Source organism: Mercenaria mercenaria, chromosome 2, assembly GCF_021730395.1.
Source record: "Mercenaria mercenaria strain notata chromosome 2, MADL_Memer_1, whole genome shotgun sequence".
NCBI classification, from domain to species: Eukaryota; Metazoa; Mollusca; class Bivalvia; order Venerida; family Veneridae; genus Mercenaria; species Mercenaria mercenaria.
The window spans coordinates 45,923,648-45,948,016 of NC_069362.1; the positions used below are offsets into that span (position 1 = coordinate 45,923,648).

General features: G+C 33.0%; 1 long non-coding RNA gene across 2 annotated transcripts in view; it reads left to right on the forward strand.

The window, feature by feature from the left end:
* The first annotated feature begins 1,312 nt into the window (after positions 1-1,312).
* Positions 1,313-24,369, forward strand: part of LOC123563873 (uncharacterized) — a 52,713-nt gene continuing 29,656 nt past the window's right edge. Inside the window, exon 1 of one of the 2 annotated variants that reach the window (XR_006688882.2) lies at positions 1,313-1,487. This is a non-coding gene — a long non-coding RNA (uncharacterized LOC123563873). Of the gene's footprint in view, positions 1,488-2,468; positions 2,649-24,369 lie in introns of those variants that run through there. The other variant, XR_006688881.2, reaches the window with a different exon arrangement.

Sequence of the window (24,369 nt, forward strand, 5' to 3'; positions counted from 1 at the left end):
GGGCAGATAACTCTTTTTTCATAACGGTGATCTATGATTTTTATTGCATTTTATGTTTCTTAGATGATTGTCCTTCAATATCCTAAGTTTGAAGAAATTCTTTATTGGCAAAACTTTCGCCCCAAATTCTAGCAGTAACTAATAATTGCAGACTTCCTTATAAGAGAATTACCCTAAGCTTTTTTTACACAAGGGGAACAATCCGTTTATATAGTGAAATTGTTGAGTGAATCAATTATTTGATCTTTATATAGTTTTGTGTTCAGGCTGCTAATCCATGTGGCAAGTATGCATGCTTTTTTTTCATGATTAGAGGTAAAAAGTGCATAGTTTGCATGAGGTTCTAGGTCAATAATCATCTAAGTGTCATAAAGTCTTTGCGGAGTTGTCTCCATTTTTTCCAAATATTTCATCCAGGATCATTTTTTTCAGATGAAATAACTCTTTTCCAGGAAATGATATTTTAATAATTTTTTCAGTCCTTGTATTTTGACTACATATATTTAATATAGATAGCTCCTACTTGAAGTTTGTATTTTCAGTTACAATGCCTATTCCTTAGTTTGTATTTTAACTTTAAAGTAATAAATAAGTGAAAGACAATAATAAATGATTAATAATATGCCAAATATAATGTTTATATGTGTTTTTGTGTTTTTATTATTATTATTATTATTATACCAGATTTATATAGCGCCCTTTTCATGATCAATTTCACGTTCAAATGCGCTTTCCATAGTTCAAATGCAGCCACACAGGGCGCATAATTCATCCTCTACTAGTACAGACACAGAGCGATCTGACCAGAGGGACAGAGTGAGACAAAGCCCCCACGACAGAGAGATCAGAAATCAGATACAGGCTTGTCCGGCTAACTAAGCCTAGCTCGTTGCGAATAGACAGCCTGGTTCTTTAACGTGCCCAGTGTATAGCACTGATACACGCAAGGATTGCCTGGGTTCCTGACCAGTACACCTCTAGTTGGGTGGGGAACACTGAAAAGCGTTTCTGAAAATGCCCGAGTAGCTGCCGGGGATCGAACCTCCGACCTCAGGATTGGAAGGCCAGTGTGCAAACCACTGAGCTATCAGTCCACCATAGTATGGAATAAACCTTCTGTAAACAAAACTAGTCAAAAACGTTTTATCTCATTCATGAGCGTTCTCACGGATGTAAAGTTCTACAAAATAGAAAGGTTGTTTATTAAATTACATAGAGATTTATAAATAATTCTCGAAAATCCCGCAGATTTATCAACAAATTTGTGATAGAAATGTGTTTTATCAGGAAAAAACAGGTATCCTGTCTTGAAAAAGTTAGATAACATCAACGTTCTTAAAATGAAATATTTAAAGGTAGTAAGGCCGGGAATCTTCAGACTGTATTATAAAATGTTTAAATCTTGTACACGTTTAAAATATAAACGCAAATAAGCGACAGCGGAACATCTCCACTTTGGAATATTTGCATTTTTGAAACATTTACAGGTAAAACGTTTTCTTACTATCGCTTTACCGTGAAAAACACGGATTTAATACGTTTAAAACTAAAATATACGTATCATATGAAATCATATTTGATTTTTTTTTTTCATTATAAAATACTAAGGTATTACTCTTCAATCGCTCCGTGCGCGGACTACGTTTTTCTCAATGAACTGGAATCTTTCGCATCAGATAAATGTTACAGTAAAGTCTCCATTTCGGTTTGAATTTTACCACATAATTTACATTTTCGTGAATTATATGGACGAATGATTAAAGTTAAAAGACGTGTAGTTTTATGTTAAAAAAAGGTCAAAAAGACTGTAAAAAATAAATTTTGAAAATTACATGCAAAATACATGACATAAAATTGAGTTTGAAATTATTTTATGGAAACTTATCATCTTGTAAAAGTGTGTATTTAGTAGTGTGTCCAAAATAATATGAAATAGGGCAATGCCTCAAGCGGGAATCGTTACAGTCCATCAGTTTGCCCAGAAATATGCGTCTGTATCAATTTAAAGGTAGATTTTGGAATAAAAAACAATATTGTCCATATTTGTACTAATGTGCAAGACGTTGAGGTTCGGACGATTTACATGTATGTGGACGCTTATTACTCACACGGAGACGCGTAGTCTTCCAAAGAAATCCGAGGTCAGACGCTCTGTGCACGTGCCGGAAGACACCATTTTCTTAATTCGATAGCATATCTCATTCGGTATATATCGCATGTTACCGTAGAAGGATCGATCCCGATTTTAGTAGCTTAGCGACGAAAACCGCTAGGATCGATTCCCTATTATTTCTCGAAGATGAATGTTCTCACAAGTTCGACTGTAAGAAACATGATAAATTAGGATTTTCCGAAATATAAATATGAAAATTTGTATACAGAACTTCACACTTACCACATGTTTTAAGATATACCTGTAATTTCAAGATAGAAAAGTGACTTCTTTATCAAGAAAATACGCCTCAAGTCTGGCAAAATGTAGATAACATAAACATTCTACGTCTTTCTCACGAACAAAATCTTTGTGACTGGAAGGATCCTTATTAAAGAAGTTAAAACTTGAATAATATGTAATAATTTAACGCGAATAGGTGATGACGAAAGTCAACTTCTGCTTTGGGATACTTGTGCCTATGATATCCTTAGTGGTAAGTTTTCTTACAATTATTATACAGTAAGCAAGATACTTATAGGTTAAATGCTTTTAAAATTCATAGATATTTAAAACTCACAATATCAATTGATTAACTGAAAATATGAAATATTATTTTAAAGACTCATTTTCAAAGATATTAAATATTTGATTAACATACGTTTGCCTACATATACTATAGGAGACAGTGCCTTGGCCTGCCGACACCATGCAGGGGTTTTTACGCATTGATAATGAATTTTATAAAATGTTTTAAAATCACAAATACAAAACTACTAAAAACTTGACACATATTTTCTCTTTACCAGTAGTAAATCTAACACTCTAGTAACTGGTCGAGACAGATATGGTTAAAGAGTGCATTATCTATTTATTTATCTATTTATTTAGGTTTTACGACGCACCAGCACAGTATAGGTTATATGGCGCCAAACAGGACTACAAATTTTGGTTCCACATCTCATTTACATCGAAATAAAAACATGAGGTATGGAATCAAAATTTGCATACCTGCTGGAATCACAGAGTTACTGCAAAACCAAGTGTTAAGACCCTATTAGTCGCCTCTTGCGATCATGCAAGGGTAAGGCAGTGGTTTCAATTCTTTCCATACACAGATCATCCCAGAACCACATGCGGCTTAAAAAGTGCAAAATCAGTTACTGGTGAAACTTCTAACAGCTGGATTAAACCGTGAAAAATGTATGATAAAGAGATAAATTGCTTGATGGGTTTTTCATACAACTTGAAATTGTACTAAATATATTCTTATATTTTGAACTCCGCAATAATGAGCATTTGCTATATTTAGATCAGACATAAAAGATTAATGAAAATGATTTTTTAATTAATCACACATAAATATTTTTAAAAACAAAATGATTTTAGGGGCCTCCGTGGCCGAGTGGTTAAGGTCGTTGACGTCAAATCACTTGTCATTACCGATGTGGGCTCGAGCCTCACTGGAGGCGCAGAATTCTTCATGTGATGAATCCATCCAGCTGGCTTATGGAAGGTCGGTGGTTCTACCCAGGTGCTCGCTTGTGATGAAATAATACATGGCGGGGCATCTAGGGTCTTCCTTCAACATCAAAACTGCAAAGTCGCCGTATGACCTTTTACTGTGTCGGTGCAATATTTACCCCCCCCCCCCCCCCCCCCCCCCCCACACACACACACACACACACACACACACACACACACACACACATACGAAAAAAACACTAGAAAACTAAACGAAATGTTTTTAACTTCTTTGTATATGCCGCAGCCATTGCATAAATAAATGTCATGCTAAATAGTATACAAATCTCAGAACTTCTCTCTAATTTTGTTATCAATGGATACAGTTTTCTACGTTGCAATCTCATCACAGAAGAAATTTGATGATTTTAGAGGTGTACAATTTCTAGGGTTTAAAGAGATAGGCAATTTTGTTCTTGTGTTAATTCCGACTGCTAGGATTCCTTAAATCATTTACAGAAGTATGGTGGACAAATTTTTAAAAATCTTTCAGCGTTATGAAACGGTTGAGAATGGTTTTCGTATAAAATTAACTTACTTTCAGGTTTTCCTTGCCTTTTAAGAGTTTATCTCCCAGAGATGAGAGGTTCCCTCCATACAAAGTTTGAGAGATATTTTTATCAACCAGGTTTAGACAGTTTAAGCTGTATTTAATCTTGCATAACATTTAACTAGAGACAACCATTCAATGGCATTAATGTAGAGATTGACCAATGAATTTTCAAAGATACCAAAACACGGAATAAAAACTGGATTTGCTCTCTAAGTCAAGCCAACCAAAAGCTAACCAAAAGTCGTTTGACAAACGTATATAAAAATATGAGAGGTTTTTTATCACTAAATGAAGTTTTGAAATAATTTGTTTACCTTTTTATTGTAAAGATAGGTAACTCGTGCGGGTATTTCTCAGGTACTTATTAGCATATCAACTAGTTTACTTCCCTTACATTGTTACAATCAATATAATAACTTGTTTTCGGAACAAAGACAGTATAGGTTATATTCGTCCTTGTATGACTTACATCTGGTTCACTGCATTACTGGTGGCTTCCTCACAGAAAACACCTCAAGCAGGGTTTCTAACTCACATCGGTCAGGGACACGCCATTCGGAAGTCAGCGACCTTATTCACTTTGCTACGGAGCTTCACACCCCACACCCCACCCCTTGAATATACACATACAGTATATGTTAAGATTGATTTAATAAAGTTGAATGTAACCATGTGTAGAGACAAGTGGACGTATATGGAAGATGCTATTCAATCTTAAGTCTGACAGTCTTTGCAAAATTTGCACAAAAAAAGTGTAATTAATAAGAACAATTTTCAATGTATACAAAGCTAGTAACAATACAACATTACACACATATGAGCCGCGCCATGAGAAAACCAACACAGTGGGTTTGCGACCAGCATGAATCCAGACCAGCTTGCGCATCCGCGCAATCTGGTCAGGATCCATGCTGTTTGCTAACAGTTTCTTGTAATAGGCTTTGACAGACAGCGAACAGCATGGATCCTGACCAGACTGCGCGGATGCGCAGGCTGTCTGGATCCATGCTGGTCGCAAACCCACTATGTTGGTTTTCTCATGGCGAGGCTCAATTATGTTTGGTAATTTTGTGTGTATAAACTCCTTGAATGTATTGTATTCTAATTACAATGTATTTTAGTTATTCCCAACACTGAGAAAGATATTTGACATAGATGTTTTCAACAATTATTCAGACTAAAATCCGAAGTACTTTGAATAATTCTTAAAACTTTTGTTGGCGAATCATGTGGTAGATAATATAAATGTATGGATGGTACATGTGTAGTCACTGGCGAAAATATACGGAATTTTTCATTTTCAATTTACAATTTGAGGACATATTGACAGTGTTAATCATGTCAATTATTTTTCAATTTTATACACACTAATTATAACTCAAGTGCCTTTTAAAGCATTTACTAAGTTCACAATTTCATTTACTATATTTACTAACTACGATTAAAAACATGTGTACATGTTACGGTGTTCCGTTTGGACAATCGTGACTTTTTATTTAATACTAAACCGCGGTGCACGATGGTACGATGACGAAAACGCGATAGCGCGATGGCACGATGATGAAACAACGATGGTACGATGGCGAAAACGCGATGGCACGATGATGAAATCGCGATGGTGCGAAAGTACGATGGTGAAATGTCGATGTAATACCGCGTTTTCATCATCGTACCATCGCGTTTTCACCATCGCACCATCTTGCCATCGCGTTTTCATCATCGTGCCATCGCGTTTTCATCATCGTGCCATCGCGTTTTCATCATCGTGCCATCATGTTTTCGCCATCGTGCCATCGCGTTATCATCATCGTACCATCGTGGTTTCACCATCTTACCATTGGGTTTTCACCATCGTACCATCGCGTATTCACCATCGTATCATCGCCTTCCGGTTAGAAATACGTTGTCCCGTGCACTTGTATTTTTGTCAACAATATATGAATGTATCTCAATGTATTTTGTGAGAAGAAATTAACCATTTAGATTCTTCTGTTTTGCAAAATGTTTTACAAAATGTTCAGTGCTCAGTTCATTAAAACTGTAAAATCTTCAAGGCCACGTCCTTTGTATTTTATGTATGCATGAAAGTAAATAAAAAGCTGGGTGTAATAATCTCATGGTATTATTCAAACTCAGCTTATTCTTGTTAGGATGTAGAAGGTACATGATGCAATGTGAAAATGAGATTGTATCAAGCCTGTATTTCACTGACACATATATTGTACCATTGCGCATGACCACCGGAAGGCGATAGTACGATGGTGAAAACGCGATGGTACGATGGTAATTACGCGATGGCACGATGGTGAAAACGCGGTGGCGCGATGGTACGATGGTGAAATCACGATTACACGAAGGTACGATGATGTAAACGCGATGGCATTATGGTACGATGGTGAAAACGCGATATTACATCGACATTTCACCATCGTACCATCGCAGCATCGCGATTTCATCATCGTGCCATCGCATTTTCACCATCGTAACATCTTTGTCTCGTCATCATGCCATCGCGCCATCGTACCATCGTACATCGCCATTTAGTATTAATTAAGTAACGATTGTCCAAACGGATCACCGTAACATGTAGCATACTGTTTCGTTTGATAAGTACAAATGTGTATAATAAGCATGTTTGGTTAAAATCTTCTTCAAAAGCAAAGGAATTATTCGCACCACCATTAAGAATGTATAATTCATGATGTAAACACATAAAAGAATTTTATCTATAATAATTGCCATTTTGCAAATTTAAAAATACATTCAAAATGATTGGGGAATTGTGTATAATCTGTGCTGTGAGTGTTAATACAAAGTCAAAAATTACAGTTTATACAAATAATATTACGAGTATAGTTTGATTTTGACGTTTGAAAGTTCAATTTATATACTCGTCTGCTGTTTGGAAGTCAGCAGCCCCTTATTATGGTTCATTTACTAGTTGTTTTGCATATTTATTATATGCAGTTCATTTCCTTTTGTTTTGTTTTTTTCTTTATCGAAATTAAAAATGAAAATTTCCAGTTTCTGAATGGTTCTGAGTGCAACTATGGAAATTCATTTCAGACATTCTGTTTCAAAAGCAGATGCAATATGTTTTATTAATTCAAAGTTAATGAGATCTTAGTCAATAAAATCAATGACAAATGTTTTTTTGTTTCCCTGTTGGCATGAAATTGACTTAACAGGGCATCAACATAAAATTATATACAATCAGGTAATCTTACCCATCTTTAATTCTTTATCATATAAAAACTTGGCTTTGCATTCGAGACAAAAATCAACTGGATAAGTACATCACTACACATCTTATAATGCAGGTATTTACATTGAATTGTGAAACCCGAAACAAAAGTGTTTGCAAGAAATATGCTGAAATTCATTCTGATAATTCTGTCGATTAGCCAATAATAAGTTCATATCAATGTTTTCTTTTCTAGTTAAGTGTTAAAAGTTTATCGACCTGAACAGGAGCGGCTTGCTAAGATCTTAAGCATCTCTTGCAAAGATTGCGTTAAATTAATGACTGAATGAAATCATTACCATGATTACTGTCTTTCAAAAAAGTTAAAGCGATTTCACAAGGAAGGTATTTGAAAGATAGATATTATATTTCTGATATTTTGCTTCTTTAATTATTGAGTTCTTGTCCTCATTCATGTTGTAAATGTTGCCCTTTTTCTCGGAAGATTTATAGTTTTGACGAAAGGAAAACTTATGGTGAATACGATGGATGATACAGGATTATGCGGAGTTTTATCATAATCCTATAACAATAAAATATACTTAAAGGAAATTAAAATTGGCGTGAATTTGTCCGTTAATTCATGTTTTTTTATTCAATGGAGCAGTTCCTCATTAATCTGAACATTTTCTGAATTTGTATGAAAACCCATTCTTTGCTCATTTCTGAATACTTGCTTACATTCGCACAATTCAGTATGAATTCAGAAAAATTCAGATAAATTCAGAAAGAAATCTTAAATGTTCAGACATCAAATCAGAAATGTTCAGACATAGTTCAGAAATATTCAGACATCAATTCAGAAGTATTCAGATATAATTCAGAAACATTCAGACATCAGTTCAAACACATTCAGAAAATCTCAGACAGCAATTCAGAAATAATCAGAAAATGTTCAGAAATTTACAGAAATATATGTTTAAGTGAAACCTTACTTGCAAATATTTTGTGATGCAGAAGCCCACTCTGATAAAAGGGTGACAAAAAGGATCTACTATTCAACTTAGTAAAGCCAAAAATTTAGAAATATTCAGCCTTTTCCTTTCTGAAATATTCAGATGAGCTTTGACATCAATTCAGAAATATTCAGCAAATTTTGTTCAGGTTAAATAGGCAAAATTTTAAACCAATTTGGATTGACTGAAAGCCCACACATAGGCTTATTGTCAATGTTAGTCATTAAATTTCATTAATTATTGCAACATCAAACTGCCAAGTAACTTAGCTAAATTCTTGGTTTCATTATTTATCTTTTATCTTTGAAATTGACGTGCCTCAACGTGTTTTCAAACTAACAAATGAAGATGCAACTACTGCTGCTAACCTTGTACTTAAGTTTTGCAAATGACTGCATCATCAAGCAGTTTGCCTTAAAGGTTGTATTATATAAAATGTGCTGCTATCTGCATGTATCATTTAAGCAACTGTTTTGAAACTAAAATAAAGCTTACCTGCAGCTTATAACATGGACAATGGGATTAATCATACTTACTTAACACACTAGGTGTAACGTATAACATGCCCTTATGACACCAAGGAAATTAATATTATGGAGTATTGTTTGTCAATAAAAAAGACCAGTCCTATAAATTTGGCATTTCTTTTTCAAAATATGTTTTAATAAGTGATGCACGCGAAATTATGATTTTTTTCTAAATATTTCTGAAAACTTCTGAATCTTTTCTTAACATGTGTTGAAACGTGTCTGAACATTCATTAATATTTCAACATTTTACTTTTATTTTAAAATCTCCATAAGTAATCAGTACACTTTATCAAAGAATTTTTGTTTGGATTTAAATAACAATGTTTTCTATTTTTCTAGTTCAGTACCATGATGAAATAATTCAGAAGTAACTTTTAGGAGTATCAAATGTATCCTATACCAATAATACATACTTGTATGTCCATTGAGAGAGCCAACAGACATATTTAGTATTTAGGTCACGCTTGGCCACTACGTTTAAATATATATTATATGATAACTGTATTTCATATAGTGCATGACAAACATGTTCAAAGGCACTTTATATAAAAGGACATCCACACACGGTGCAATCCAACAGAGCAATCTGACCAGATGGCCACAGCTAGAGAAAGCCCAGAGAAGTCCATTTGATACAGGCCTGTTTGGCTAACAGCCTACCTTTTGTGAATGGGCAGCCTGGTTCTTAAACATTCCTGGTGCACCCATACACGGGATGTTTTCTTTCCTAGAGAGAACCAATGCGGGTTTCTAAGGTGGGAGATACATCTTGGAAATTTCCAATGCCTGGGTGTAGTTGACCATAGCATAATGCCTTTGTTTATATTGTGACTGCTACATTTTTGTTATGAATATTAAGTGCGTTAAAGCCACTCGGTCACAGTTTGGAGATGTTCATTTCCACCAAGTTTGGCATAGAATGTTTATATAATACTGAAAAATGATGAAATGGATGAATATAAAAGTTAGATATTGGTAGAAATGCAAGAAGAATGTAAATGTTCTGCATTGTTTCAAAAGCATTGTGACAGTATACTTCTTTCTGCACAATATGTTTGGCTATTTATAAGAATATGTTTCAAAAAGCATATGTCTATAAGCTTGTACTACTAGTCACTTTCACATTTAATAGATTTTTGAGAGAAATGATTATTCGCCTAAAATGTGTGGGTTACTCCCTTTAATGAAAATGATAGAATTTTTCTGTTCATTGTTGGAGTCTATATAAACAAGAGGGTCATAATGATCCTGAATCGCTCACCTGAGTAATATGAGCCACATGTTTCAAATGGCAAAGTGATGCTAGATTATTAAGTAAGTCAGTAGGTTACAGTCATGGTCACTGAAAGTCAGTTTAAAGATCGGTATGCAAAACTGTATATGTCATCCAATTTTCAAAGCTGTATCTTAAAAAGCAAGAAAGTAGGTCAGTAGGTCAAGGTCACTGTATGGTGACCTGTAATCACTTTGGGTCATCATGTAATTATAATAAAACAGTCTAGGAAATATGATCTGATAATGTTTGAAGTATTTTTTCCTATATAACTCATATAACAAGTGACCCACAGGGCGGGGTCTCTTTTCACCCCAGGGGCATAATTTGAACAATCTTGTTAAAGGCCCACTAGGCAATGCTACATACCAAATATCAAAGGCCTAGGCCTTGAACATTCAGACAAGAAGATTTTTTAGTTTTTCCTATATATAAGTCTATGTTATCCTTGGGACCCAAGGGCAGGGCCTCTTTTCGCCCAAGGGTAATAATTTGAACAATATTGGTAGAGAAATACAAGGCAATGCAACACACCAAACATCAAAAGCCTAGACCTTGTCGTTTCAGACAAGGAGTGTTTTTTAAGTTTTCTCCTATATGTTTATGTAAAACTTGGGACCCGCTGGGCGGGGCCTCTTTTCAATCCAGGGGCACAATTTTAACAATCTTCATAGAGGACCAAAAGGCAATGCTACATACCAGAATATTTTTATTTTTTCCCTATATATGGTTAACTTGGTGCCTCAGGGCAGGGCCCCTTTTCACCCAATGGTAATAATTTGAACAATTATGGTAGAGGACCTCAAGGCAATGCAACACACCAAATATCAAAAGCCTAGGTCATGCAGTTTCAGACTAAAAGATTTTTAAATTGTTTTCCTATATAAGTCTATGTAAAACTTGAGACTCCCGGGGCAGGGCCGCTTTAAATTTCATCCTAGGGTAATAATTTGAAGACTTTTGGTAGAGGACCTCAAGGCAATGCTACATACCAAATATCAAAGCCTAGGTCTTGTCGTTTTAGTCAAGAAGATTTTTAAAGTTTCCTCATATATAAGTCTATGTAAAACTTGAGACCCCCGGGGCAGTGCCTCTTTTCATCCTAGGGTAATAATTTGAAGAATTTTTGTAGAGGACCACAAGAAAATAATACATATCAAATATATAAGGCCTAGGTCTTGTGGTTTTAGACATGACATTTTTAAAGTTTTCTCATATATAAGTCTAACATGTAAAACTTGAGACCCCCGGCGAGGGGCCTCTCTTCACCACAGGGGAACAATCCTTATAGAGGACCAGTAGATGATGTCAATATCAAGGCTCTACGCCTTGCAGTTTTGGACAAGAAGATTTTTTTAAGTTTTCCCTTTCGTTTGCCATGGCAACCAGAGTTCTGCAGGAAATTCAATTCTTTGAAAAAATTTGAAAGGGGCTATTCAAGGATCATTCCTTTGAAGTTTGGTGTAATTTTGCCCACTGGCTTTCAAGAAGAAGATTTTTTTAGAAAATGTTGACGGACACACGACTCACGACGCACAACGCACAATGCACGACAGACACTGAGCGGTCACAAAAGCTCACCATGAGCCTTTGGCTCAGGTGAGCTAAAAAGACAGTGAATATCGTTTTTGAAAAAGTCTAAATGAAAGGCTGTAGCATATAAGAATCAGTCGTGGACATATAATGTATATGTACATGTATTAGATTTTTTTTAAATTGTTTAAAAATGAATTTATGAGAAAAATATGTATATTTTGTTGTTGATAAAAATATTTTTGAAATTCCGAATTCAGAAAAAATCATAACATGAAATATTTTGATTTTATTTCTGATATTCATTTTGGTGGAAATGTAGAAAATAACTTCATGTAAAATATTTTGAATTTACTTCTGAATCTTTCAGGAAGTTTAGAAAAGACAGCTTGTGAAACAATCGGAATTCATTTCTGAATCTTTCAGAAACATTTCAGTAAAAGTTTAGAAACAAATCAGAAATGTTCAGAAATAAACTAACTGTTTAGAAAGATTCAGCTAAATATTGTGCAGATAGGGCTCAGTCTATGTACAGATATATTCAGACATGTTTCAGAAATATTCAGAAAAAGTAACTTCATGAGGGGTCTGTTTGCGATTTAGTTGGCTGTATGACCAAACAAGCTCATATTTAACAATGTTTATGACATAAGTTGGTAACTATGTTAAAGAACAGTTCTTAAACACTTTTGGTAATTTATCAGGAACCATTTTATCAACAACGTTTTAATAGCAGTATATGAATGTTTTCAAATTGTAAAAGAACAAATATGAAGATATAACGTGCCTAAGGTCTTTTTGGAACTATTTACCCTTGCTGGCGGCAAGGGATTCTTCCTTTACGACCAGTGCAGACCAAGATCACGGTCTGTATTGTTCACTATTCAGTCAGTAAATTTTTCAGTGAAGAATCCTTTTCATAATGAATGGTACTGCTGAAAATTTAGCAGGTAAATGTTTAAGATATATTAATATAACACAGATCCAAGGGCTGAAAATGTTTTAATCATGATCAAACTTCTTGAATAAGTTCCAGAACAACATAAAATTTTTCAGAACAGTGTAGGAAGGTCAAAATTACAAATATGTTCTTCACAGGTTAGATAAAATTTTAAGAACAGTATAGTACCATACGTTATTTTCTTCAAAAAGAAGCCTTAATGTTTTTATGATAACTAAACATTGCTTTTTTACTGTAATGTTAACTCTGGCTAAAACTCATCATCACATAAAAGCAGAGAATTGTCTGTAAAGTAACCAAAGCTACTATTGTGCTTAACAATATAGTTTATCTTGATCCTTACTTGTATTATACTTTCAAGATCTTTATATTCTAAGTGATAAGGCTTAAGATAACAAGAATATTATTTAGCTAAGTTTTAAAAGCAGCAGGTTTTGGGTTGCAATGTTTGAATGTTAAAATCTTCTAGCAATTATTGAGACACAATCCAAAGAACATTAAAACTGAGTAACTGATGAACTGTTTTTTGACAGATAAAGTTAAGCCCATATTAAGTTAATGGATATTTACTTTGTTAAATCTTTTTAAAACAATATTAAAGAGTTTCTTCATATAGATAGAAGAAATTATTTGTATCTTTTATTGCATTGTTTGGCAAGTGCAATAGTGAATGTTGAGCATCAGATCTGTGTTTAACAGCTTTAAATAAATCAAACGTTAAGTCATTTATACGTCATGATGTTCTTGTCAATTTTGCTAAACTAAAGGATATGTTAACAAAATGATTAAGGCGTTCCATATAAATTGTACTCGGGATATTCATATTTGATAGACGGTCAACTAAGGATTTTCAAAGTTTTCACTATAGCTGCTAATAAGAAAAACGTGCTCGGCCCATCTTTTAACGTAACTGAATGGTCTAAAAGAGAATTTAGAAGAATGATCACTCAAAGAATATTTGTTTGAAATTATTTCAAAATCGTCTGCTGATAGCGGCTGCTGATAAGATTTTTTAAGGTTTTCAAAAAGCCATATAGAGAAAATATAGATCCTGTCCCCGTGTGGACCATATTTGTAAACAAATCAAATAAGAAAGAAACTGGGATAAAGGTCTCCCAAGAAACAGTGATGCAATATTTTTTTGAATAAACAGAGGTTTCTTGTGAAGATTTGTGTGTTCTTCTTAAGTTTTGGGGGGCACTTAGATTTGGCATTATTTGTACGTCTGTCCGGCTGTCCGAATTTGTATCTTGCATATCTTAAAAGGTATTTACCTACGAGTCAACAAACTTCACAGAATTGTCATTCAGCATGTGAATTTGTGTCCCTGTTGTTTGTTTTAACTGGAAATTTACACAATCAGACCAGAAGAATGGTCTTTAAAATAGTCAAAACTATGCATAAAAAGGACCTTAAAATTTGTGGTGCATGTGTATAAAAAAGTATTGGACCACGGATTATGATACATTTTAGTTATATTATTCAGCATAAGAGTTGTGAACCTGGGTTTTGTTTGGGATTACACTCAGCCAGTCCAAAGGTATGGCCTTTGACTAAGTCAAAAGTATGCAGAAAAAGACATAGATAATTTTGTCGCAATTGTCTTAAAACTTACTTGACATATTGCAAATTAACCTAAGAGGAATATTATATAGCATGTGAAGTTGAGCACCTGGATTTTTGATTCTATAGGACAGATTTATGGTCCTTGATTTATTTTAAAAAAAAATATGCATAAAGGTCATATAAGGTTGTATCGCAAGTATCTCAGACATGTTTGACTTAGAGTTATAAAATATTAGAGGATTGTTATATAGCATGTGAAGTTGTGCACCTATTCACGCTGTCATGAAATCATGTACAGTGACAAGAAAAGGGGCACAAATGTCGAATGAAAACACATCTAGTATAAATAAAGTACTTGCATATCAACATATCTATGAATATCAAATTCTGTATGAACAAAATGTGATTTCACTTAGCAAGACCACAGTTATGGCCTTTGACATTGTCAAAATTATGCAATAAGGGCATACAAGTTTGTGTTCTATATATCTAAAAAACATATTTGACCTGGAATCATAAGACTTCACAGAAATGTTTTATAGTATGAGATAGTGTGCGCCTATTCGCACAGAGTCGTGAAACCATGTACAGTAGCAAAAAATGGGCACCAGTGTCGTATGAAAACTCATCTAGTTTAAATTTTATACACACTAATTAAAGTACTTGCATATGTGGGAAACAATATTGTCATATTTGTGCAAAGGTGAAAAAATAGAAGTATTTTGTTGACAACTTCATCTAAAGTAATGTACATTCATAGAATCTATAATAATGTGTAAGACTTGATGTACACTAATGTCTATCTTGCCATTTAAAAGCGAATATATGCAAAATAATTAGTTAACTGTGTATAACCATGCTTGGAGCTTACCTACTAAACATTTAAAATCTCAAAATTAGACTTTACACAGATAATATCAAGAATAACAAATGTTTATAATTTTATACATAAGCAGGAAAAAAGCGTTCTTGTTTCACACATGCATAACAAAATAATTTGCTTATACATAAGATTTCTTCAAACGATGTTGATTATTATGCTTCTGTTACAATTAAATTTTATCTAGGTGCAGGTAGACACTTAACAGTAAATATGTTAGTACAAAATGTATCAACTTAATTACTTTATTTACGACCAAATTGTCAATTTTGAAATCATTTTCGTTTGAGCAATTCGTTGTCCTTTTAAATTATTTGTATTTGCAATCGTGTCAAATTTCATTCTAATGCAACAGAACATTTCATAAACTACTTTGCAGAAGACTGAAATGTTTTGAAACATGCTTTGATCATCAGCCATGAGCCGTTGTGCACAACTTGAGCAGCCCGTCAACATTTAAAAAATGCTTATTTTAGTTAGAACCAGTATGAAGAAGAAACATTATAATTTATTTTCAAATTCTTAAACATAACTTGAAATAACTGAAACCAACTGAAATACTTAAAATGTCTCCACCATGAAATTGTTCTTAGTTCCACGCCTTTATCAGAATATTTGTTACTCTTTGAGAATCTGAAAAATGTAGAGCTTACTTACACGAATTTCGTTATAAATGACTTTATAAATTTTGAGGGTCAATAAACAAGCTCTTGGGGTACTAATTTAGAAATACTATTTAATATACTGTAATATTTTTCAGATTAGGATGTAGAAATAAAACTGTTTACATATTAAATTTTGTAAATAAACATTCAAAATGATTGTATGTAGTATACATTTGTAACACATTGCTGACACACAGGATGAGTATGTTTACATACAAAAGTGTTGAAACAACATTCTTCATTAACTGCTTTTTGGTGCCAGCTGAAATTGATAGTTTGATTTTCATAAATAGTTGTGTACATAAGATGTTCATTCATAATCTTAATATTCAATTCATTAATCTATTTTATATATAATCACTAAATGAAAGAGTACAACACTCGTTCTTGTTTTGTTTTGTTTTGTTTTTTTATTTTGCTCTTTTTTCTGTTTTTTGTTGGGCTAAACATCGCACCGACACAAATTTAAGTCATATAGCGACATTCCCGTTTTGATGGCGCAGGAAGACCCCAGGTGCCCCTCCGTGCATTATTTTATCACGAGCGAGCACCTGGGTAGAACCACCGACCTTCTACAAGCCAGTTTGATGGCTTCCTTACACTCGTTGTATAGGTAAATATACATTACATTTCCTTATTTCACGCATTTTGTTTCAACTACAAGAAGGCTTTCCTTACAAAAGAAATCGAAAGTATAAACTGACATAAAATTAATTAACATAGTCTCGTTATTAGCGTTAGGTAAGCAAAGTCAACATCAATCATTTAAATGCTGATTTTGTTAAAAACGAGAGTTATTTAACATAAAATAATTTACAATCAAGTAGGCTTAATTACCCATGCTTGCAATTCTTTCTTGATGTTTGTTTGGGCTTCCTCAAAAACGGTCTCAACAAATATGTATTTTACACTAATGACCTAATCGAATAATAAAACACGGAAAGTGCTTGATTGTCAGTCTTGTGCAGCTTTTAGAACATAAATGAAAATGCTCAATAAACTAGACTCGTTGTCAAACATAAACTAACAATTCAATAAAACTTTCTATATTACTGTCGGATCGCCAGTATTGTAATATCAGCAGCTTGTATTTTCAAAAATCTGGCGTCCAAAATAAACACCAGGTATGCAACGCCTGAAATAGCATAGTTTTGCTGGGTCCTAAGCATTCCATTCATTACAAATCTGAGCTATAAAAAGAACAATTCCAGAAAAAGAAAATTGAACTGAATTTATTGAATAAAGATTTTCCTGTCATATTTTTGTCAATGCTTTCATTTATTAATACACCACTGATTTAAATATGTTTGTAAATGGGCAGCAATACTTGTAGAACTTAGCTTGTTGCTTCCTGTTGCCAGAATGACTTCAACAAGAAGCTAATCAAAAGAAATACATAGTTCTGAGTCTTTTTTTTTTTTCAAATTATCTTGAAAACGGACTTATGTTCTAAATGTCACCTTATTTGTAAAATGAATTTTACAGCACTTAAACTGGCATGAATATGCAGTTCGTTCGGGTTTTCTCCTGTTTGGTTACAACAAAGTGTTGCGAATTTGCATTGTTAAGCAAAGAATAAATGACAAAACTGACATGTAGGTTAGAAAATTCGACACGAGTATGCTAATATAGAAACAATGCCTCATTTACATTTAACCCATACTGTTTCTTAGAATATGTTCAGTTTTCATATTATGACATTCACTTGTTAAGGGTTTCTTCTCATACTCTGGTCTGCAGGTTAACGCTAGTCGGGAACTTGAACATCAAGTAATTAAGTAATAACACCGCTATATCATGTCTGCAATCTTTCAATGGATTAGGTATAATCTTTGAATATACAGTATATACTGATTTGAGAAACAATTACTTCTAATCAAATTTAAAAGATATGAAAATATTTAAATTTATAGATTTGTTAAAAAACGACAACTGCTTAGTCATTAGAAAATAAAGAACTCATGTATTTACACAACTGTAATATGGAACTAAACAATGGATCATTTTTTATATTTCACTCCCGTTTAAAATGTTCCAGATGAGGCTACTTTCTTTGAATTCGATTTTTAAATTATATTTTCCCAGTATAAATCTGTCTATATCCATGTAACAAAGCATCATTAAAACATTTATATAGAAAATATTATGAAGTAGACATTTATTTGTTTCTTGAAGTATAAATGTATGAAATCATATATCAAATCATGAAAAAAAAATTAAACGGGATCTGCCATCATTCTGTTTGGATGCATTCTACACTTCGAAAGCATCTTCTTATAGATTTTGATAACTATAACATCAGTAAACTTTAATTAGGACTAAAATAAATGTGATTAATATGTTAGAGAAGGTAATGTTGGTATTAAAATTCTGACCAAGGCAAACTGCACCTTTATGTTCAATCCTAAAGATATGGTTTTCTATATTCAAGAAAGAGTTATAGTTCTTTGGCTTATTTATGTTTATTGCCTTACAATTCTTGAAAAAAAGTACAACGGGCAGATAACTATATCATTATACAGCTGAGGGCAGATGTATGGTAAATGCGTCTTTCAATTCCTCTTAATGACATGTAATAACATCTAATGTCATTCTATGAGAAAATTAGATAAAATTGCAAAAGAGAGACTTTTTTGTATAAATCCAAGAACGGGGCTTCTTATGTTCACTTATCTTTCAAGATGTAATGTCATTTTAAATTCTCTTCAATAAAGCCAAGAATATATTTCATAAATTTAAAAAATAGGCTTCAAAAAAGGAGATGACTATTTCATTGTTCAGGGCACGGTTATAGTTATTGTGTATTTCAGTTTCTCCTCACAATATTTGATTAATTTCCTTTGGTTGACTAAAGTTATTCTTTTAAATATAAACATGTGAAACATTAAATACAAATGGAGCGAAAAGCAGTCAGAGTTATGGGACTAGTTATATCAACTTCCTCATTAGCTAAACTTCCAAAACAATACTTCAATTGGTTTCAGAGCTGTATGATAAAAACACTAATTTTGACAATAACACTTTTGAAAGTCCAAAAGCGGGAGTTCATATAGAATTGGACCATAACTGTGTATTGTTGCATTATGATCTTACATTGTAAAGCAAAAAGCACTTTACGGATATTTTAGTTCCATATCTATTTAAGAAAAACTTTAATTTTGCCAAAAGTCCAAAAGGGGTAGTAATTTTGTCAAGTAAAACTGAAACATTAGAGTTTATATTGAACTTGATTTAAAGTATGTATTATTATCCCCCGACGAAAGTCGGAGGGATATAGTTTTGGCGTTGTCCGTCCGTCCTTCCGTCCATCTTTCCGTCCGTCCGTCCGGAGCCATATCTAGGAAATGGTTGGGAATATTTATTTAAAACTTCATATACATGTTCACCACTATGAGTTCGTGCGGCCCGTCAAGTTTCAGTTAGATTGCCCAAGTAACACTAGAGTTATGGCCCTTAGAAATTTCTAGTGTTAACTATATAGGGTACTATAAATATGGCAATTTCTGCATCATAATTTTTTATATATTTGACCTAGAACTATGAAACTTAAACAGAATTTAGATCACCATAATGTGGTTGTGTACACACAATTTCGTTCGGATTTATTTGTAAATTAAGAGTTATTGCCCTTTAATTGTATAAAAATCCACATATTTGTACATAACAAACTTACCATTTGGTAGAATTTCATTAAATTTCTTTCATTCTTTTCCATGAAAATTTATTGTAAACATGTGAAGTTGTGTACCCACATCTGGTCACCCCCTTACCTTGATTACATCCCTCCCTATCCCCCGCCCCCCCCCCCCCCCCCCCCCCACCAATTTAAAAAATTCCTTATTTAAATTTTTTTAAACAAACTTCATATACATGTTCACCACTATGAGGTTATGGGGCCCATCAAGTTTCAGACAGATTGCCCAAGTAACGCCAGAGTTATGGCCCTTAGAAGTTTCCAGTGTTAACTATATCGGGTACTATAGATCTATAGATATGGCAATTTCTGCATCATAACTTTTGATATATTTGACCTTGAACTATGAAACTTAATCAGAATTTAGAGCACTATAATGTGGTTGTGCACACAAAATGTCGAACGGGTTTCTTTTGTATTGCCCTTTAATTTTCTAAAAATCCACATATTTGTACATAACAAATTTACCATTTGGCAGAATTTCATTAAATTTCTTTCGTTCCTTTCTGTGAACATTTATTATAAACATGTGAAGTTGCGCACCCACACCTGGTCACCCACAAACCTTCCATAATTATTTATCAACATGCAAGTTGTACCATTCCCCCACCTCACTCCTCCACCCAGTCATGCCCACCACTGATCATGCATCCTCTGCCCCCCTCCCCCCAACTTCACCCTTTTACCCTTTTTTTTTTTCATTTTTAATTTTTCATCAATATTTATAATCAACATGTGAAATTTTGTTTCCTCTCCCGTTCCCCCGCACCCCCACCCCCTAAAAAAAAATAAATATATTAAGTTGTGACTGCACAAACCTTGTCCTCAGCCATGTTCAAGATATCTTACCTGTGTTCTCTTAAGAACATCTGTTCTTTTAAGTTCAAATGTACATGTTAAACAGCAACACCTGGTGCCAAACCACTCAAAGACAATATTTCGTTCCAGTTAAACTTCAAGCTCACATTTCAATTAACTGCATTTAATTTTAAAAGATAAGCTTACTACAGTAAGCATATCCCATTCAAAATAAATTCTTTAGTCAGGATCAAAGTATCATACATTTATTATGTACTCTTTTATTAAACATTTGTTTTCTGTTAAATTGATTTTGACTAATGAAATTATTTGCTTCTTATTAACATCCTTAACTTTTTGCCGGATATATTTTTTTGCCATTCCTCACCACAAACCCTTTCGGCGGGGGATACCAATTCATCGAATTTACTTGTTACATAAGGTTTTGAAAACTGAAACAGAACTTTAAAAACACTTTCAAAGTGCAAAATTAAACGGGAAGTTACCTTGTTAAAAATATAGCCAGAATTATGGGACTTTGGACAAGAACTTGCCTTAAAATCCTTACAACATGTTCCTTCATCAGTTTGAGAGAATAGTTCAAGATATCAACAAGTTTGTTATATTTTCTTAGCAAAAGGGGGAATAAGTTTGTCAAAATAAAACTACAAAATTATGGAAGATGAAATGTAAACTAAGAATTCTGTTCTGAAGTTTCCAGTATATGCATGGATATCAAATGTTAAATTGCCCATTTTCAAAATGAAATAGGGAAATAGTTATACAAAATAAATATCACAGTTTTGGGACTTGATACGTGAACTTGACTTATGATCTTTTAAACTTGTTTTCAAGTTCCAATCTAATCATTCCATTTGTTAAAAAGAACATTTTTGTAAAATATTGTCATAGGGGCAATAATTTTATCAAAATAAGAACTTAGTGTGTAAACTTACATTGTGAAAGTTAAAGGACAAGAAAAGCCTCAAAACAAATTAATCTTATATGAAAGCTATCTTCAAGCCTTTCATAACGATAAAAGAATTTTCAAAATCGGACCACTATTGAAACATGAAGCTGATTATGGAGGCATCCATTTTAGTGTGTTTATGACGTCATTTACACACTGCTGAATTCTTTATTTAACGAATAACCTTTTAAATAGATTAATTTTATGTGATTCTTGAGTGTTAAAACTTGATACTCCCTTTCATGATAGCTTGAAAAGGTAGAGAACTTATTTTACAGAAATAAGTATATACAGTTCAAATATATATCTAGAAATTTAATAATCAGCCATTTTGTTTTGTTTTTTGTTGCCATGGAAACAAAATGGCCACTATTTTGATCAAATATCTAAATGCTGATCACAATCTCATTCCTACGCCCATTTTAAAAATTCTTTAACTTCTGTAAATGAAATAAGACATCCTAGCATACGGGTTAACATAAGAACAACATTTCTTTTCCCTTTAAATTATATAATAATCCTACAAATATGTTATAAGTTTCAATTTGATATCTGTACTTGTTCCCAAGAAGAAACGGAACTTGACGGGACAAAAGGATTCCTACATAAAAATTGATTGGGATATAAAACTTAACATTATGATCGCAAATTTGTGTGAAATTTCAATCAAATGCATGATGAGGTTTCAGAAGTATTGAAAGAACGGTACATTTTGAGAAATTTCCACGTGAAAAGTGCGGATCATTTTGTTTAAAGTCAGAATAATAGTACCTAGTATGTGAACTTGTCTTATGATCCTATAAATATAGTGTAGGTTTCAACTTAATATCTGTACTGGTTTCCTAAAAGGGACAGGACAGGCAGGGACGGAAGGGACAAAATTATTCTTATATGGGCTCCCCACTTCCCCTATTCAAAGCAATATTTTGTTGGAGCATAAAAATACCCAGTGACGATCGTAACAATTATCTTTTTACATGGGCTCGGGGTTGTTTATGTTCTGGTCCATTGTAATCATTGAGTGCAGTCAATGTTTCTGAATAATAGATTTCCGCTAAAGTCGATGCTAGGGACGTGAGAGATGTTGCGCATTTCATTACCTTTCACGAACAGACTCGAAATCGTGTTTTATTGTTTTGCTAGGTTGCGTTCTATGTTTCCAAAGAAATTTCTTGGATTTTATCAAATATATTTTCGCTTTCTAATACTGGAATGTATTGGCCATTTTATCATTTGATTCAATGTTATAATCTGTACCCTACGTTAACCCAGTTTTGTTGAATAAACTTTTATGAAGGTATTTTCACTTGTTCATATGATTCATGGTCATTTCCCCATACGCTTTAAGCATATTAGAGTTGAATTGATCAAACTTTATACTTTTAATGTTGTATAAACATTTTGGAGTCGATTTCACGAGGAATGTCATTGACAAATAATTCTTCACCGCTTTTACAATTAATATTGATAAATTTTATACACATTTGAACAGGTATAAAGTAAAATGATTGTTTGATATTTTGTTTCTTTTTTTTTTTTTTTTGCTATTTTCTTATAATAAGTTAATTCTCTATTTTTTAAGTAAGGAATTAAAAAAAAATGTTTGATTGTGCAAACTTATACACTCGGCCTTTTCACTTCCTTTTTATATTATTATAACACTTAACTCTTAATACACAAATATTACTACGTGATCAATCTCTTGGCATTTATAAATCTTAAAAATGAAAGCTGTAAGTTTGACGTTGTTGGTTTTCCCTATGGTATGGTACAATTCAATTCAATTCAATTCAAATTTATTCAGGCATAAGATCATAAAACATTAAATAAAACTAATGCATTAAGATATATGTATACAATAGCCCATATCGATTGAAAGATGTTTTGATTAGAATATAATATACATGTTAAAACAGATTTCTAATTCATAATTGGTACATGAAAGATTACGTCAGTATATTTTATGATTTACTAAATAGAAAAAGGTATGATCTTAATACCTGGGATGACCCATCAAAGTAAAATTGACCATTACAAATAAATTGGTAAGAAATTCGTATATAATTAAAACACATAACGTTGTCTAAATAACGTATGACCCGAATATTATCACAGTAATGATTTCAATATTTAAAAATTAGAATAGGTAAAATACAGATATTTATATTCAGGAATGTCTCAGTACGAAATGGTATCAGAGGTTTCTCTTAAACGTGCACACTTGATAATGCTTCCTCACTTCCTGTTTAAAGCTATGCTTATTTGTCTTCGCCTTAATAAAATCGGGAAGATTATTCCAATCTTGAATTGCGTTGAAATAAAAAGTATCAGCACCAAAACTTTTTACTTTTGGAACAACAACGTTAAATTTACTAATCTGATACGGTTGTGAATTGATGAAACTTTGCAAATCTTTTCTTTGTTGTTACATAGAATGTGATCGATAAGTGATGAAGAATTCTGTGAGACCCGAGTGGCATCGATAATAATTTGATCTAGATTAAACAAATTCAAAATATTGGAATATGTTTTATATAAAATACTTCGTTTCTGGAAAAAACAAATGTTAGTCACCTAAAATTATTGTTTCACAATCTGAGCGGAGATTTAACAAGTTTTCCTCAAATCTATCTGTAAAATTATTTTGCTTAGGAGACCTATAACATGTTCCAACAACAATTGGTTTTGTTTTCGGTAAAAACAGTTCTATCCATAAAAATTCATCAGACTGTTCACGTACATCGTTTCGAACATTAAATGCGTAATCATTTCGGATATACATGCATACCCCGCCTCCATTGCGGTTCCTGTCATTCCGAACAATGCAGTATCCGTCAATAGCAACCTCTCCATCTGAAATTAAATTATCTAGCAATGTCTCTGTAAGTGAAATAATTGCAGCTTTACTTTTTTGTGCAATAAATTTAATTTCAGACATTTTTTGTATCAACGATCTAACGTTCAAGTGGATAAAATGCAAGCCTTTCCTACCGAAACACTGAAAGTTGTCATAATTTGTATTTGAAGGTAAAGTAGTGAAGTTCTGATCTTCTGAATTTATGTCATTGAA